This window comes from Heloderma suspectum, chromosome 3 (assembly GCF_057233095.1).
Source record: "Heloderma suspectum isolate Gila_16-S chromosome 3, 16-S_ref, whole genome shotgun sequence".
In the NCBI taxonomy this organism is placed as follows: Eukaryota; Metazoa; Chordata; class Lepidosauria; order Squamata; family Helodermatidae; genus Heloderma; species Heloderma suspectum.
The window spans coordinates 298,535,786-298,551,411 of record NC_139460.1 but is presented as its reverse complement, the minus strand read 5'-3'; positions in this window follow the sequence as shown (position 1 = coordinate 298,551,411).

The following is a 15,626-nucleotide window of genomic DNA, read 5'->3' as shown; positions in this document are numbered from 1 at the left end:
GGTAATGGACTGGATGAGGGCAATCAAATTGAAGCTTAATCCAGACAAGACAGAGGTGCTCCTGGTTAGTCAAAAGGTAGATGAGGGAATAGGGATTCAACCTGTGCTGGATGGGGTTACACTTCCCCTGAAGACTCAGGCTCACAGTCTGGGCATACTTCTGGACTCAGCCTTGAACCTGGATGCTCAAGTTTCAGTTGTGACCAGAAATGGGTTTTCACAGTGGAGGCTAAAGCACCAACTGCGCCTGTTCATAGAGACATCTAATCTGGCCACAGTCGTGCATACCTTAGTTATATCCTTTTTGGTTTACTGTAATGCACTCTACATGTGGCTGCCATAAAAAACTGTTCTGAAACTTCTGCTGGTCCAGAATGCTGTGGCCATGCTGTTGATCGGGGCTGGTTACAAGGAGCACATGACTCCCTTGTTATGACAGCTTCACTAGGCAGATTTCCAAGCAGAATTCAACGTGCCGGTTATGACCTATAAAGCCCTATTTGGCTTGGGACTAAGCTACCCGAAAGACCTGCCTTCTCCCATATGAGCCTGCCCGGTTCTTTGGCAGAGGCCCTTTTTTCAAGACTCCCGCCTCCAAAGGCATGTTTGGTGGCAGAAAGAGGGCCTTCTCAGTGGCTACTCCCTGGCTGCGAGGCTGGGTTCATTCCCTCTCTGCTATCCTTCCAGTTTTCAGTATCCAGTTTTATTAGTGATTGTAAGCTGCCTTGAGTGCCATTTTGGGTATAAAGGCAGGGTACAAGTCAAATAATAAAAAAAATGCATTCTTCCTAGGGCATCAGAACAACAGAGACTTGGCTGGCTCAACTTCACCTGCCCCACCTCCTCCCTAATGGAGAAAGGGGTGAGACTGACAAAGCCAAGGGGAGCTGATCGAGTCTCTGTCACTCCTCTGTTGGAGGAGCGAAGGAGGCTCAGGCTGAACCTGCACATAGCAGTTTTACCATTATCATACTGCAGTGATAACTATTGCTACACATGACACCAATGAGCACCAACAGTTATCACTGTAGTATGATAATAGTGTAACTGCTACGTGTAGATTCAGCCTCAGCTGGCTCAGCTTCTCTACATGCAGGGCTTCCCTAACTAGGAAAGCCTGCATGCTGTGAAGCCTGGTCCCAAGCCCAAGCGCTGGATGGAGGATCCACTTGGTACTTTGGCAAGTGAGCAAAGGACTCCAGGGCATGGCCACACCCACCTGGCATCATATGGCCCATAGAAGGCATGGTGGGTGGGAGTCTTCACCCCTGATATAGATCCTGACGTTGCTGCTGTATCAAATCTGAAAGCAACCTGACATCATTTTAGGCACAATTCAGCCAAAGATAGGGCAGACTCGTTCTCCATTGCTCCAGAGGGCAGGGATAGAACCATGGGTGGAAATGGCAGGGAAGCAGGTTTCAGCTAAACATTAGGAGAAATGTCCTAATGCTGTGAGCTGTTCAACAGAAGTGCAGACTGCCTTGGGAGGTGGTGGGCTCTCCTTTGCTGGCAGTATTTAAGCAGAGGCTGGACAGCCAACTCAGTTGTAGTTGCATGCTGCATTGCAAATCCTGTACTTGAGCAGAGGGTTGGACTAGATGACCTCCAAAGTCCCTTCCAACTTTTTGATTTTGTGATTCAAAGTTAAGCATATTAAGGCTATGATCCTACACAGACATAGCTGGGAGTAACTACCACTAAACGACCATTGGACCAAACTCTAAATCTTATTGATTTAAATGGGAGAGATAAAGCACATGCTTAATTTCTCTCATTTAAATCAATCAAGTTGTTTAACATTGGCAGAATCATGTCCCAAGTGATTATAGGTTCTTTCATGACAGATACCAAGAGATACAGAAAAAAGCAGGTTACAGGAACAATCCAGAATTAACCAGCACACACAGGATACAAAATGCCATTGTGGAATTCTGGACAAAAAAAATAAAATGTCTATGTGTTTGAATGTAAGTATAAGAAAAGACACACACGAAGAGCACCGCAACCAATCAGAAACAAACACAAAAACAATTGGATCCAAAGGAACCGTTAACAGCCTGGCTTCCACATGGATCTGGCAAAGATCGAGGCAACTGCCACATTTATGGCAGCTTGGTATATGGGAGATGTGACATCTGATGGACAGAGATTCCTGATCTGTCCTGACCTGAGCCAGAGAATGCAACAGGAGTAATCATGCAACTCCATTAAAAAAAGGTTTATCGAGGAACGTGTCTCTGCCATCTTTTAGATCAGACAAAATGCAGGACAATTTACTCTTGACATAACCTCAATGTTCTGGGAAATTACCTCTGCTATGCCATTATTGGAGAGAGTTAAGAGGAAATATATGGTGGATGAAAACAGTTTGCTAGAAGCCTCAGACAAGGAGTAAATGATGGGGCTAATAATCCCAAGGTACTTTATTACAGATCTTTATGAATACGGTGATATCTTACTGCTCTAGGTTGATGGTGGAAGTATATCCTCTCCCTCTCAGTGCATGCTCAGGTTCATGTAACTTTTTAAACTGCTCAAAAGGATTAAGAACATGAGAATATAAGAAGAGCCCTGCTGGATCAGATCAAAGTCCTAGCTAGTCCAGTATTGTGTTTCTCACAGTGGCCAACCAGACGCTTCTAAGAAGCCCACAAGCAAGACATGAATAGAATGGCCTTTTCTTGCTGAAGTTCCCCAACAACTGGTATTCGGAGGCATGCTTGAAGGTTTACAATCTAAAAGCAAGTGATACAGGCCAGTACACAAACTATTTTGTTTGTTTGTTTCTGGTGTAAGCAACTATACTAAACATGCCAGCTACCTGCTTTCACTGAAAGACTACAAGCATTTTTACCCACAAGGAGTCATTCAAAATCTCATGGTTTACCAGCAATACTTTTATGTTCTCACTTACCAAGAATTCCTTATAGGCGTTAAAGTTAAAATAAGATATTAAGGTCTCCATAATCTCCATTAACCAAAGCCTCTGTGACATTAGAACAGCTCAGCTAATGGTAGGCAGAGGGGCTGTGACACTCCTCAGAGGGCCACGGTGATCTCAGAAGAGATAATCTTCTTGAGTGGTGGCCATGCTAGTAATGAGTAGGTATGGTGAATGTGAAGAAAGTAAATTCATCAAGAGGCAAGCATCAAAGCAAGAGGAATTGTTGTCAGGAGTTTGTTTCTGCAGATGTTATACTCAAAATATTATTCATGTGAATAGTCCAGCTGTGTGAAAAGATTGTGACTCTCTTGCAGTGCACACATAGATATGTCAAAGAGCACTACATGCTAAATGATAAGATGTGATATGCTTTTCTTTAAAACGTCAGTTGAGAACATGACAATTCTGAAATTTTATTAAGTGCAAGTGAATGCAACTTGAATTTGACATGCATAGGAATATTTCTGGCTGCCACTGGAAACTTCCACAGTTCTCAGTTCTGCCACAAGTGTGCTTTGTTATGTTTTCAAACTGATTTCTTGGCTGCCTCTGCAAATCCTGCCTCCAATCTTATTCAGTTTGGGGAAGGAAAGATTCCCACAACAGTCCCACACATTGCATGTGTGGCTTGTCTTCTTCTGTTTTGGCTTCCTACTTTGAGTCAAGTAGACCTGACATGCAATTACGTGTATCTTTCTGCCAAGTTTTTTTTTAAAAAAACATCAGAGCAGCTTAGGAGGCTGTGAGTTTAGGTGGAGGATGGAATGGGAGGGAGGAAGGGCTGGCTAACGCTTTCCCCTCTGGCTATTTTCCCCACTCAAAATCACCCTTGGTGTACCCGTGTCTTACCCCCTTCAAGGAGAAAAGCAGCTATGGGGACAGGAAAAATAGCCAGAGGTGAAAACCTCCCAAAGGGCCTCCCAGTACGATTCCTCCACTCAAATTCTTCTATTCCAAGGCTGCCTTTGGTTTAAAAGATAGTCAGGGACAGATACACATGACTGAATGTCATATCTGCATTGGCCCTTATATTTCATCCCTCTGTTCTGAAAATAGTTAGGTGAATTGTTCTGTTTCTACACTTATCTATCAATCAAAGTGCCATTGACTGCATTTGTATGAAATTTCAGCTTTCTTTCTGTTGTGGATGTAACCCAGCAATGAGCTGGTTGGCATATATATATATATATATATATATGATGTATTAAGACAGAACTAGTCCTTGGATTGTAGAGTAGGTATAAGATTCTGGCACCTGTTTTGGGATATCTCTCAAAAGTGGAAAGAGAAAAACAATGTACAGACTGGTTACAGTCTATGTCTACTTTGCCTAAGCTTTCAAATTGTGTGTGTGTGTTGGTGATAGCCAAGTGCTACTGAATTACCCAAGCATCAAACAAGCCCTGGCAACCCATATCCTGTTCAGCAGCCTTCTCCAATGTGATACCCACCAGATGTTTTGGATTAAAACTCCCATTAGCCCCAGCCAGCAGGGCCAATGGTCAAGAATGATGGGACTTGTGGTCCAAAACATCAGGGGGGGGCACCAAAGTGGAGAAGGCTGCTGTATGGCATCTAATGGACAAACTTCAAAGAACGACTCAGATGATTTTTGTTTTGATTTTTAACAGCCAAACGTATAATTAAATCAAATACATGACAGGAGATCAAAAGTTCCAGCTGGTTCCTCTGTGTGCATCTGACAAGAAGCAGTTGTGCTTCAGGGCTGAATCTTCCAAGAGCAGCAGGGCCATCCCATTCCAAGTGGTCCAGCAGCATAGCCCACCTGCTGAGAGATGCTCTAAGGGTGAGAGAATCACAGAAGTGGAATTCCTACAAATACATTTCCTTTCCAAAACTGATTTACTGAGACAGGTTCTGGTTTGGCAGGCTCATGAAGAAATGCATAAGACAGCTCTTGCCCAGTTACATAAAAGCTCAGTCCACTTCTCCACTGTGCAATGGCAGTAGAGCATAGTGTTCAGTGCAAGAGTGCCGGCCCTGGTGCAAGGGGGCTAGGGGTGCGTATGGAATCTGCCTCAGTTGGTTCTGCCCTAGATTTTTAGTTTTCAATGGCCAAATAGGATGCAGCCCTAGTCATGCTAACTTAGTCATTACTAACTTAAGTCCCATTGATTTTAATGAGTCTACTCTAAGTATGACTGTCAGCATCCAATCCAATATGACTACTGGAGTCAAACAATTACTACACCCATACTTCTCTATCCATTGTTTAGCAAAAAAATATGGAGAGCTTTGCTAGTTGCATCCCCCTGTTCATTGTCAGGACTATAGCCCGAGGTATATTCAAATGCGTTGGGTGCTTTTAGGGTAGACCTTGACTTTTGAAGATGAGAAATGGAAGGAACTACCTTTTGTTGTGGAGTTAACAGCTGCACCCAAACATGCCCAATCAAAAATTTATACTGTTTATCTTTTGGAAGGGCTGGGGGGAACCAAACAACTTCTCCTCCCCATGTGCCCATGTTTCATTATGTAAAAGCTCTCAGATGCAAGATGATCAAGATTGCTATAGCAGCTTCTGAGGAATGGACAACATGAACAGCATAACATATAACAAGGATACTGTCTTAGCTTAACACAGAATACAGCAGGACCTCAGAACTAAAGTGGAATTTGGAAGGAGAAATGAAGGAATCATAGAATCATAGAATCATAGAATAGTAGGATTGGAAGGGGCCTACAAGGCCATCGAGTCCAACCCCCTGCTCAATGCAGGAATCCAAGTCAGAGCATCCCTGACAGATGGCTGTCCAGCCTTGCCATGAATGCCTCCAGTGTGGGAGAGCCCACCACCTCCCTAGGTAATTGTGGGAATCTGGCTACCTGTAACTTGAGCCCATTATTCCATGTCCTGCACTCTGGGATGATTGAGAAGAGATCCTGGCCTTCTTCTCTGTGACAACCTTTCAAGTACTTGAAGAGTGCTATCATATCTCCCCTCAGTCTTCTCTTCTCAAGGCTAAACATGCCCAGTTCTTTCAGTCTCTCTTCATAGGGCTTTGTTTCCAGTCCCCTGATCATTGCCCTCCTCTGAACCCTCTCTAGTTTGTCTGCATCCTTCTTAAAGTGTGGTGCCCATAACTGGACACAGTCCTCCAGATGAGGCCTAACCAGTGCTGAGTAGAGGGGAACTAGGACTTCCCGGGATTTGGAAGCTATGCTTCGATTAATGCAGCCCAAAAGAGCATTTGCTTTTTTGCAGCCACATCACATTGTTGGCTCATATTCAGCTTGTGATCAACAACAGTTCCAAGATCTTTCTCGCTTGTAGTGTTGTTGAGCCACGTATCCCCCATCTTGTAACTGTGCACTTGGTTTCTTTTTCCTAGGTGCAGAAATTGGCATTGATCCCTATTCAATGTCATTCTGTTGTTTTCTGTCCAGTGCTCCAGTCTATCCAGACCACTTTGAATTTTGTTTCTGTCTTCCAAAGTATTAGCTATCCCTCTCAATTTTGTATCATCTGCAAATTTGATCAGCATTCCCTGCACCTCCTCCTCCAAATCATTAATAAAAATGTTGAAGAGCACTGGGCCCAGGACTGAGCCCTGCGGTACCCCACTTGTTACCTCTCCCCAGTTTGAGAAGGTCCCATTGATAAGCACTCTTTGAGTCCGATTTTGTAGTGAACTGTGGATCCACCGGATCGTTGTTTCATCTAGCCCACTTTGAGCTAGTTTGCTCATCAGGATGTCATGGGGCACTTTGTCAAAAGCTTTGCTGAAGTCGACGTATATGATGTCCACAGCATTCCCACGGTCTACAAGGGAGGTGACTTGATCAAAAAATGAGATCAGATTAGTCTGGCAGGACTTGTTTTTGACAAATCCATGTTGGCTTGGAGTAATCACGGCATTGTTTTCAAGGTGCTTCCAGATGGATTGCTTTATGATCTGCTCCAGAATTTTCCCAGGGATTGATGTCAGACTGACTGGTCTGTAGTTCCCAGGTGCCTCCTTTTTACCCTTTTTGAAGATAGGGACAACATTAGCCCTCCTCCAGTCATCTGGCACTTCACCCGTCCTCCATGATTTCTCAAAGAGAATAGACAGCGGTTCTGAGAGTTCTTCTGCCAGTTCCTTTATTACTCTAGGGTGCAGTTCATCTGGCCCTGGAGATTTGAACTCATTCAAAGTAATTAGGTGTTCCTTGACCATATGCCTATCGAACTCAAGCTGCAATCCTGCCCCTTCAGCCTATACTTCGCCTTTGCCAGGGGGGTCATAGACCCTCTCTTGGGAGAAGACTGAGCCAAAGTAGGAATTGAGCACCTCTGCCTTTTGTCATCTGTTATCGTTTTGCCATCCTTATTTAATAGCTGAACCACCATTTCTTTCCTCTGTCTTTTACTGTGCACGTAGCTGAAGAAAGCCTTTTTGTTGCTTTTGGCATCCCTCGCTAACCTCAGCTCATTCTCAGCTGTAGCCTTCCTGATGCCATCCCTGCAATTCTGTGCTACCTGCCTGTACTCTTCCTTTGTTACTTGGCCTTCTTTCCACTTCCTATATGTGCCCTTTTTTGTTTTCAGGTCATCCCTAAGCTTTTTGTGAAGCCAGATTGGAAGGAAGGAAGGAAGGAAGGAACTTTATATATTATTAAGGGTGTAATCCTGATTGTGTTTAGACAGAAAAAAAAGTCCTACAATGCCCAGCATGGCTGGCTGGGGGATGCTGGGAGTTATAGGATTTTTTTCTGTCTAAACATGCATAAGATTGCACCCTAAATAGCTTTTCAGGAGGATGCTGGAGAGTATACAGGAGAAGAAGAATTGGGAATGCATTTTGCCTGGGTGTTACTTAACTTCACACAGAGTTGCTTACATGAAAGGTGCTTCAGTTAACACTGTCTTCGCCAGTCCCTCCCTCCCTCCCTCCCTGCTTCCAGGTTGCAAGCTCATTGGGACAGAAGCCAATCTTGTCCTGATGCTACGTTGTACATCAAACCTTCAACTCTGTAGCAAAAATACTCTATTCCTGGACACTGGAAATACAGATATGATGACAGATGTAAAATACAAAAGACCTATTTGAAGTCAGCCTGGGGCTATAGGGAGGGAGCCTTTAAAGTTCTAAATTGGGTGAGCTGGGCTGCTTTCCATGATTTGGCAAGCATAACATGTTGCTGGGCTGCCACCTCTTCAGAACAAACTAGCACAATGCTGACATGAAGAATTGTTTTGAAGATTCAGCCAGCGCCTCTCTCTCTCTCTCTCTCACACACACACACACACACACACACCCCTCACCTATATTCTGAGGATTAGTGGCATCTGGTATGCCAAGCACTGCTCAGAATAGATTTTTGCCTGCTAAGATCTCCCCTGGGCTTTAATCAGACTTGAGTTAGGAGGTGAGCTAGCTACATGCACTATATCTGTGTTCCTTGTCAGTGAGGCATCAACCATAAAACCTGCCGTGCAACAACAAAGAGTGCTGGTGTTCTGTAACAGACTGCATTAACAATGAAGAGTCACTGTTCTCTCACCTTTCAGAGATTAACCTCGATGGATTTACAATGCCTCTTCTACAGTAACAACACCCATGCACCCTTAGGGATGGACTGCGTCCCCAGTGCTGTGAGTGCAAGAGAATGGGTGCGCATGAATTGTCTTCAGTTCTGAGTAGTCCACATTGACCTTTGTGCTCCGAGGGGAGAACCCAACCATAAACTATAAGCCCTCATTTCTCAGAAGTTACAATTCCTGTGCAATGGATATTGTGGGAAATTTCATGGCCCCTGAACAGGTACATTAGGTGGCACTCAGGGGATTAAGGACCAACCCCCCTTTCTTTCTTTTAGCGCTTTTCTTTCATCCCGTTTGTATTTTTTACAAATGAAAATGTTACATTTTCAGAGCGCATGCTGATTATTATAGGGATGCTTCTGTAACTGGCAGATGCTCAGGAAGTTCTTGTTGATCTGAATATCAACAAAAGGCTGATATGAGGGTTTTGGAAAACTTCACCCTGTCTGATATTTATTTTCAGTCTTAATTAAAAACACTGTTTCAGGTCACCTAGTTCTGAAATGGCTTTGCTATGCCAGCTGACTGCAATAATGCAGGAGATAGAAAGGTGCTCTCTATGTTCCACCTTCAGCAACTTCATGACCATAAATGCAGATATTCATTGCATCTGATGATGTCACTTCTAATCCGCCAAAGGTTATGCTGTGATATATCTGTTCAGGAAAGCCTTCCCAGCCTGGTGCCCTCCAGATGTGTTGGACTATAATTCCCATCATCTCCAGCCAGCATGCCAGGTTGGGGAAGGCCGTTTTAGGTGTCACAACACCACTCCTCTTCCTCCTTGAATTTTTTTTTTATATTGAGTGGGGATTTATCTGAACAACATTTGGGATCTGTTCTTTTTTTGTCATTCAGGAGATTAATTAAGAACTTTTTATGGTAATAGAGTATCTTGAATATCCAAATTTGGTTGAGGACAGACATTCATTTTTAACAGAGCTGAAACTGGTTTGAGAACATGAGATTGTTACTCATGAGGTACACATGTTGTTGTACTTTTGACCCACTGTCACTTATAGTCAAACAGGTTTTGCAGGCTTTTAAAACAATATAAAAGTCTGCAAGACATGTTTATCAGAGGCAAAAGTGTGATGAGCAGAAAAATCAACCATCTATCTACAGCCTCTTTCTGTTTAACCTTTCTGCTGCTCCTTCATTTACTGCCCTATGGGCCCTAGGTATCCATGAAGTGGGACGGAAAAACATGCAATTTTCAAAGCACTTTCATGAAGGATTCTAATGAAGATATAGTGGCTGTTTCATTATATACATGTTCTTCAAAAGCGTTAACTGGATTAAACCATTTGGAGAGAAACATTTCTGTCAGGGGAGGCCTCCGTTGTACACCCCATGTATCCAACTGGTGTGTCAGTCTACAGAAAAAATGCTCTTTGATCCAGTGAAGGCTTCCATCAGTGGAATGGGGAGGAAGGGGATTGTTTTTGGTGATATTGCCAGTAACTAAGCCTTAGGACAGGCATTTCAACCTTTTAGAATGGGAGAAAAACTGCACAAAAGCCAAGAAACCACCAAACTATCTGTGGTTGAGGAAAAGGTGTGGCCATGTGGGGCCCAAAGAAGGGGAGGTAGCCCTCTGCGGAAACCTAACGGGGGCCCAGGCCAAATGTCCCCCACCCATGCACTATAGGTAGTGGCTGGGGTGGCTCTCTCCTTAGTACACACAAAAATTTTGCTGTGTGAGATCCAGGGGAGGCTGGTGGATCTAATTTCGGTGGGGTAGAGATTGCATTCTGGGTTTTAGTCACAACCAGCCAGAAGTCTAAAGAAGTGATTCAGGGTGCTGAACCCATTTTGGGGATAAGGTCTAGCCTCCCCAGTGCAATTTCTCTGCCATTCCCCCTTCTCTGACATTATCTCTGTACCCCACCATAGACACATATACAGACTAACTTGGTTAGTATCCTGTTAACTGCGTAAAAGATATTAGGTTTGCAGGCTCAAGTGCATCTGAGAAGAAAGAAACAAAAAAACCCCTACAGAGCAATTTTGTGTCTTGTTCACCAGGAGCCAAAGATTACACAAACACGAAAGCCGGAATTCTACTTTCGCTCCAAAAGAGATGGCTTTCTGGAGGTTAATGTGAAGGACGTTTGGATGAATGTGAGAAAGCGAGTTGCACAGACTGTCAGCTAAGCAGAGCATTTTGGTCTCTCCAGTGCTGTCAATCCCTCACTTTTCATAAGCAGCAAGGGGAAAAAAAAATATGGCAGAGTTCCAATATGCAGCAGAAAGGTTAAGACTGTCAAGCAGGTACCACTGCAGTAAAAATAACAACAACAACAACAACAATAATACCAGTGAGCCAAGAGGAATTGCTGCTGGTTTTAAACTGAGCGATCAGATTTTCTCTTAGTGTGAGTAGTGCACATAGTGCATGCATTCCACTTACACATATACAGCACGCAAAGCATTGACTCAAAACTGCATCCCTTAGCAAGAAGTATGGAATCAAGCGCACGATATATGGCAGCTTTTTAATTGAAGGTCTTTGCAGGCATGACCTGTCATAAATTGATAAGTCAGACTACTTGCCCTGAAGTATCTGCATATATATTTTATCAAGTCACCTTTAAAACTGCTGAACCAGCTATGTTTAGTTTATGTTGTTATGCATATACAGTGCCAGGAAGGTTCAGGATGGAAGCTTGGGAGAGCATGAAATGCTGCACAATTTCCTCTTGTTCCATGTCAACGTGGGTCCAAAAGAGGAAAACCAAAATCCCAAAGAAATGTTTGTGATATGACCTAACCCCCCCCCCCTCAACGGAGGGATAGGTGGCACTGTGGCAGGGAAACAGAAGGCATCACTGAAAGACATACGATCTTCTGGAGACCTTGGGTAAGCCCTTGAGGACCATATTAAATACCATATTGGGCACTAGGCAAAACAGTGCTCATGTGCCCCTATGTCTAGTCCCAAACACTCACTCCCCCTTACCTTCACTCAGCCACATGTCCTTTTTGGATGTACAGTCCAGACATGTACAATCACACCCTGTTTTATAGGCATATAATCTGCAACAGCCTCCCCAAACCAGGTGTCCTCCAGATGTGTTGAACAGCAACTCCCATAATTTGTGATGCAACACATCTGGAAGGCACCAGGTTGGGGTAGATTGATCTATACCTTTCAGAAAGGGTGAGCCTGCAGTACACCTTCCTCACAGAGCAGGCTTGTGCAATTTAATGGCCTGCAAAGATGGATGCAGTTCAGCAGTCAAGTATTGTAGCTTGCGAGCTGTCAGGCAACCTTCACCTCATTTCTGCAGTTCCAGGTAAATAGTGGAGCAGGGGAGGGAAGGTTAGTGAGCTTCTAGTGAGCTCACTTGTACATGGTCAGTGAGCTGCATTTGGCTCAATGCACCACAAATCTTGCAGAGCTCTCACAATTTTATTTGTTTAAAACATTTATAAACTTCCTCCCACATTTCGATAAAAACATACAAAGTTGCTAAGAACAAGTAAATTAGTCATAGAATCATAGTGTTGGAAGTGATCTTAGAGGTCATCTAGTCCAACCCCTTGCTCAGTGCAGGATCCCTGACAGCCTCTGTTTAAATACCTCCAGTGAAGGAGAGCCCATCACCTTTCACTGCTAAACAGCTCCTACCGTTAGGATGTTTCTCATAACATTTAGCCAAAATATGGTTCTCAACCATTTCCACTCATTGATTCAAGTCCTGCCCCCTACAGCAACAGTGAACAAGTCTGCCTTTTCTTCTGCAGGGCAGCCCTTCAGATATTTGAAGGTTGCTATCATGTCTCCCCTTACTCCTCCCTTCTGCCTACTTCTTTCAACCATTCCTCACAGGACTTGGTTTTGAAACCCCCTCACCTTTCCTGATCATCCTCTTCTGGACACAAACGTAGTAGTTTGTCAGTGTCCTTCTTAACATGACAGACAACAGTATAAGAAGAGAGAGAACTGCAATAAAATTCACTACAAGTGATGTAAAAACAAGGGCATCCCCAAATTAAAAAAAATTGGCAGACAGAAGTACCGGTTTCGCCATTCCCATTATGCTAAATAACATACCTGCTTTGCACAAGTTCAAAAGCATTTGAGGCTGGCAAAATTATTCCCCAGCCATAAATCCAAAGCCTTCACATAAACATGGTGACTTCAGTAGATGTTAACACTCACAAGACATGTGCAAATAGTTACACAGAGTGGCACAGGCACCTTTTGAGTGGGAAAGGACAGCATCTATTGTTGGGAAGGCCAAGCAGTACAGCGGAGAGTATATTTAAAGAGACCAGATAGGTGGGTTTTTATAAAAATGGTAACGAATGTTATGCCACTTTGAAAACAGCTTAAAGGCCCTTTAAACAGGTTTATGCCGGCATCAGCTTAGTCTAATTCAGCAGTTCGGATTTCTTTCCTGCCCTATGCAAGGTTACGACATATTCTGATCCCATTTTCTCCATATAATTCCATGTGGTAGGTTAGGGTTAGACAGTAGCCTGCTACCTAGCAAGCTTCAGGGTTCGATGGGCATTAATCTTAGATCTGCTATGTCTCCACCAGGCATGTTATGAAGTATACTATGAAGCAGGCAAGACTTTGAAGAAACCATGAGGAAAGGTGTTGTTGTTGTTGTCCAGTCATTAAGTCGTGTCCAACTCTTCGTGACCCCATGGACCATAGCACGCCAGGCCTTCCTGTCCTCCGCTCTCTCCCGGAGTGTGCTTAAGTTCATATTCATTGCATCGGTGATGCTATCTAGCCATCTCATCCTCTGCCGTCCCCTTCTCCTTTTGCCTTCAATCTTTCCCAGCATCAGGGTCTTTTCCAGTGAGTTTTCTCTTCGCATTAGGTGGCCAAAATATTTGAGCTTCAGCTTCAGTATCTGTCCTTCCAATGAGCAGTCAGGGTTGATTTCCTTTCGGATGGACTGATTTGGCCTCCTTGCAGTCCAGGGGACTCGTAAGAGTCTTCTCCAGCACCACAGTTCGAAAGCATCAATTCTTCGGCGCTCAGCCTTCCTTATAGTCCAGCTCTCACAGCCATACGTTACTACTGGGAAAACCATAGCTTTGATTAGATGGACCTTTGTCGGCAAGGTGATGTCTCTGCTTCTTACTATGCTGTCTAGGTTTGCCATAGCTTTCCTCCCAAGGAGCAAGCGTCTTTTAATTTCATGGCTACAGTCACCGTCTGCGGTGATCTTGGCGCCCAAGAAAATGAAATCTGTCACTGCTTCCATTTCTTCCCCTTCTATATGCCAGGAAGTGATGGGGCCAGATGCCATGATCTTAGTTTTTTTAATGTTGAGTTTCAAACCAGCTTTTGCACTCTCCACTTTCACCCTCAACAAGAGGCTCTTGAGATCCTCTTCGCTTTCTGCCATTAGGGTGGTGTCGTCTGCATATCTGAGGTTGTTGATAATTCTCCCGGCAATCTTAATTCTGACCTGTGATTCATCCAACCCGGAGTTTCTCATGATGTACTCTGCATATAAATTAAATAAGCAGGGCGACAATATACAGCCTTGTCGTACTCCTTTCCCAATTTTGAACCAAACCATTGTTCCATTTCCGGTTCTTATTGTTGCTTCTTGACCCTTGTACAGGTTTCTCAGGTGACAGGTAAGGTGGTCTGGTACTCCCATCTCTTTCAGAATTTGCCACAGTTTGTTGTGATCCACACAATCAAAGGCTTTAGCGTAGTCAATGAAGCAGAAATAGACATTTTTCTGGAATTCTCTTGCTTTCTCCATGATGCAGCGAATGTTGGCGATTTGATCTTTAGTTCCTCTGCCTCTTCGAAACCCAGCTTGTACTTCTGGTAGTTCTCGGTACACATGCTGCTGAAGCCTAGCTTGTAGGATTTTGAGCATAACCTTGCTGGCATGTGAAATGAGAGCAATTGTACAGTAGTTTGAACACTCTATGGCATTGCCCTTCTTTGGAATTGGAATGTAAACTGACCTTTTCCAGTCTTGAGGCCACTGTTGAGTGTACCAAATTTGTTGGCATATTGAGTGCAGCACTTTAACAGTATCATCTTTTAGGATTTTAAATAGCTCAGCTGAAATACTGTCATCTCTGCTAGCTTTGTTGTTACTAATGCTTCCTAAGGCCCACTTGACTTCACTTTCTAGGATGTCCGGATCAAATTCAGTGACCATATTATCATGGCTGTCAGGGACATTAAGATCTTTCCTGTATAGTTCTTCTGTGTATTCTAATTCTTTCCACCTCTTCTTAATCTCATCTGCTTCTGTTAGGTCCCTGCCTTCTTTGTCCTTTATCATGCCTGTCGTTGCACAAAACGTTCCCTTGAGATCTCCGACTTTCTTGAAAAGATCTCTAGTCTTTCCCATTCTGTTGTTTTCCTCGATTTCTTTGCATTGTTCATTTAAGAAGGCCTTCTTGTCTCTCCTTGCTATTCTCTGGAACTCTGCATTCAGTTGGATATATCTTCCCCTTTCTCCCTTGCTTTTTGCTTCCCTTCTTTCATCAGCTACTTGTAAAGCCTCCTCAGACAGCCACTTGGCTTTCTTGCATTTCTTTTTCTTTGGGATGGATTTCGTTGCTGCCTCCTGAACAATGTTACGGACCTCCGTCCATAGTTCCTCAGGCACTCTGTCTATCAGGTCTAATCCCTGAAATCTATTCCTCACCTCCACTGTATATTCATAAGGGATATGATTTAGGTCATACCTGAATGGTTTCGTGGTTTTCCCTACGTTCTTCAATTTAAGCCGAAATTTTGCAAGAATCAGCTCATGATCTGAGCCACAGTCAGCTCCAGGTCTTGTTTTGACTGACTGTATAGAGCTTCTCCATCTTTGGCTGCAAAGGACATAATCAATCTGATTTCGATATTGACCATCTGGTGATGTCCATGTGTAGAGTCGCCTCTTGTGCTGTTGGAAAAGAGTGTTTGCTATGATCAGCATGTTCTCTTGGCAAAACTCTATTAGCTTTTGTTCTGCTTCATTCTGTACACCAAGGCCATGCTTGCCTGTTATCCCGGTGATTTCGTGACTTCCTCCTTTAGCATTCCAATCCCCTATGATGAAGAGGACATCTTTTTTGGGTGTTAGTTCTAGAAGGTGTTGTAGGTCTTCATAGAACCGATCAACCTCAGCTTTTTCGGCC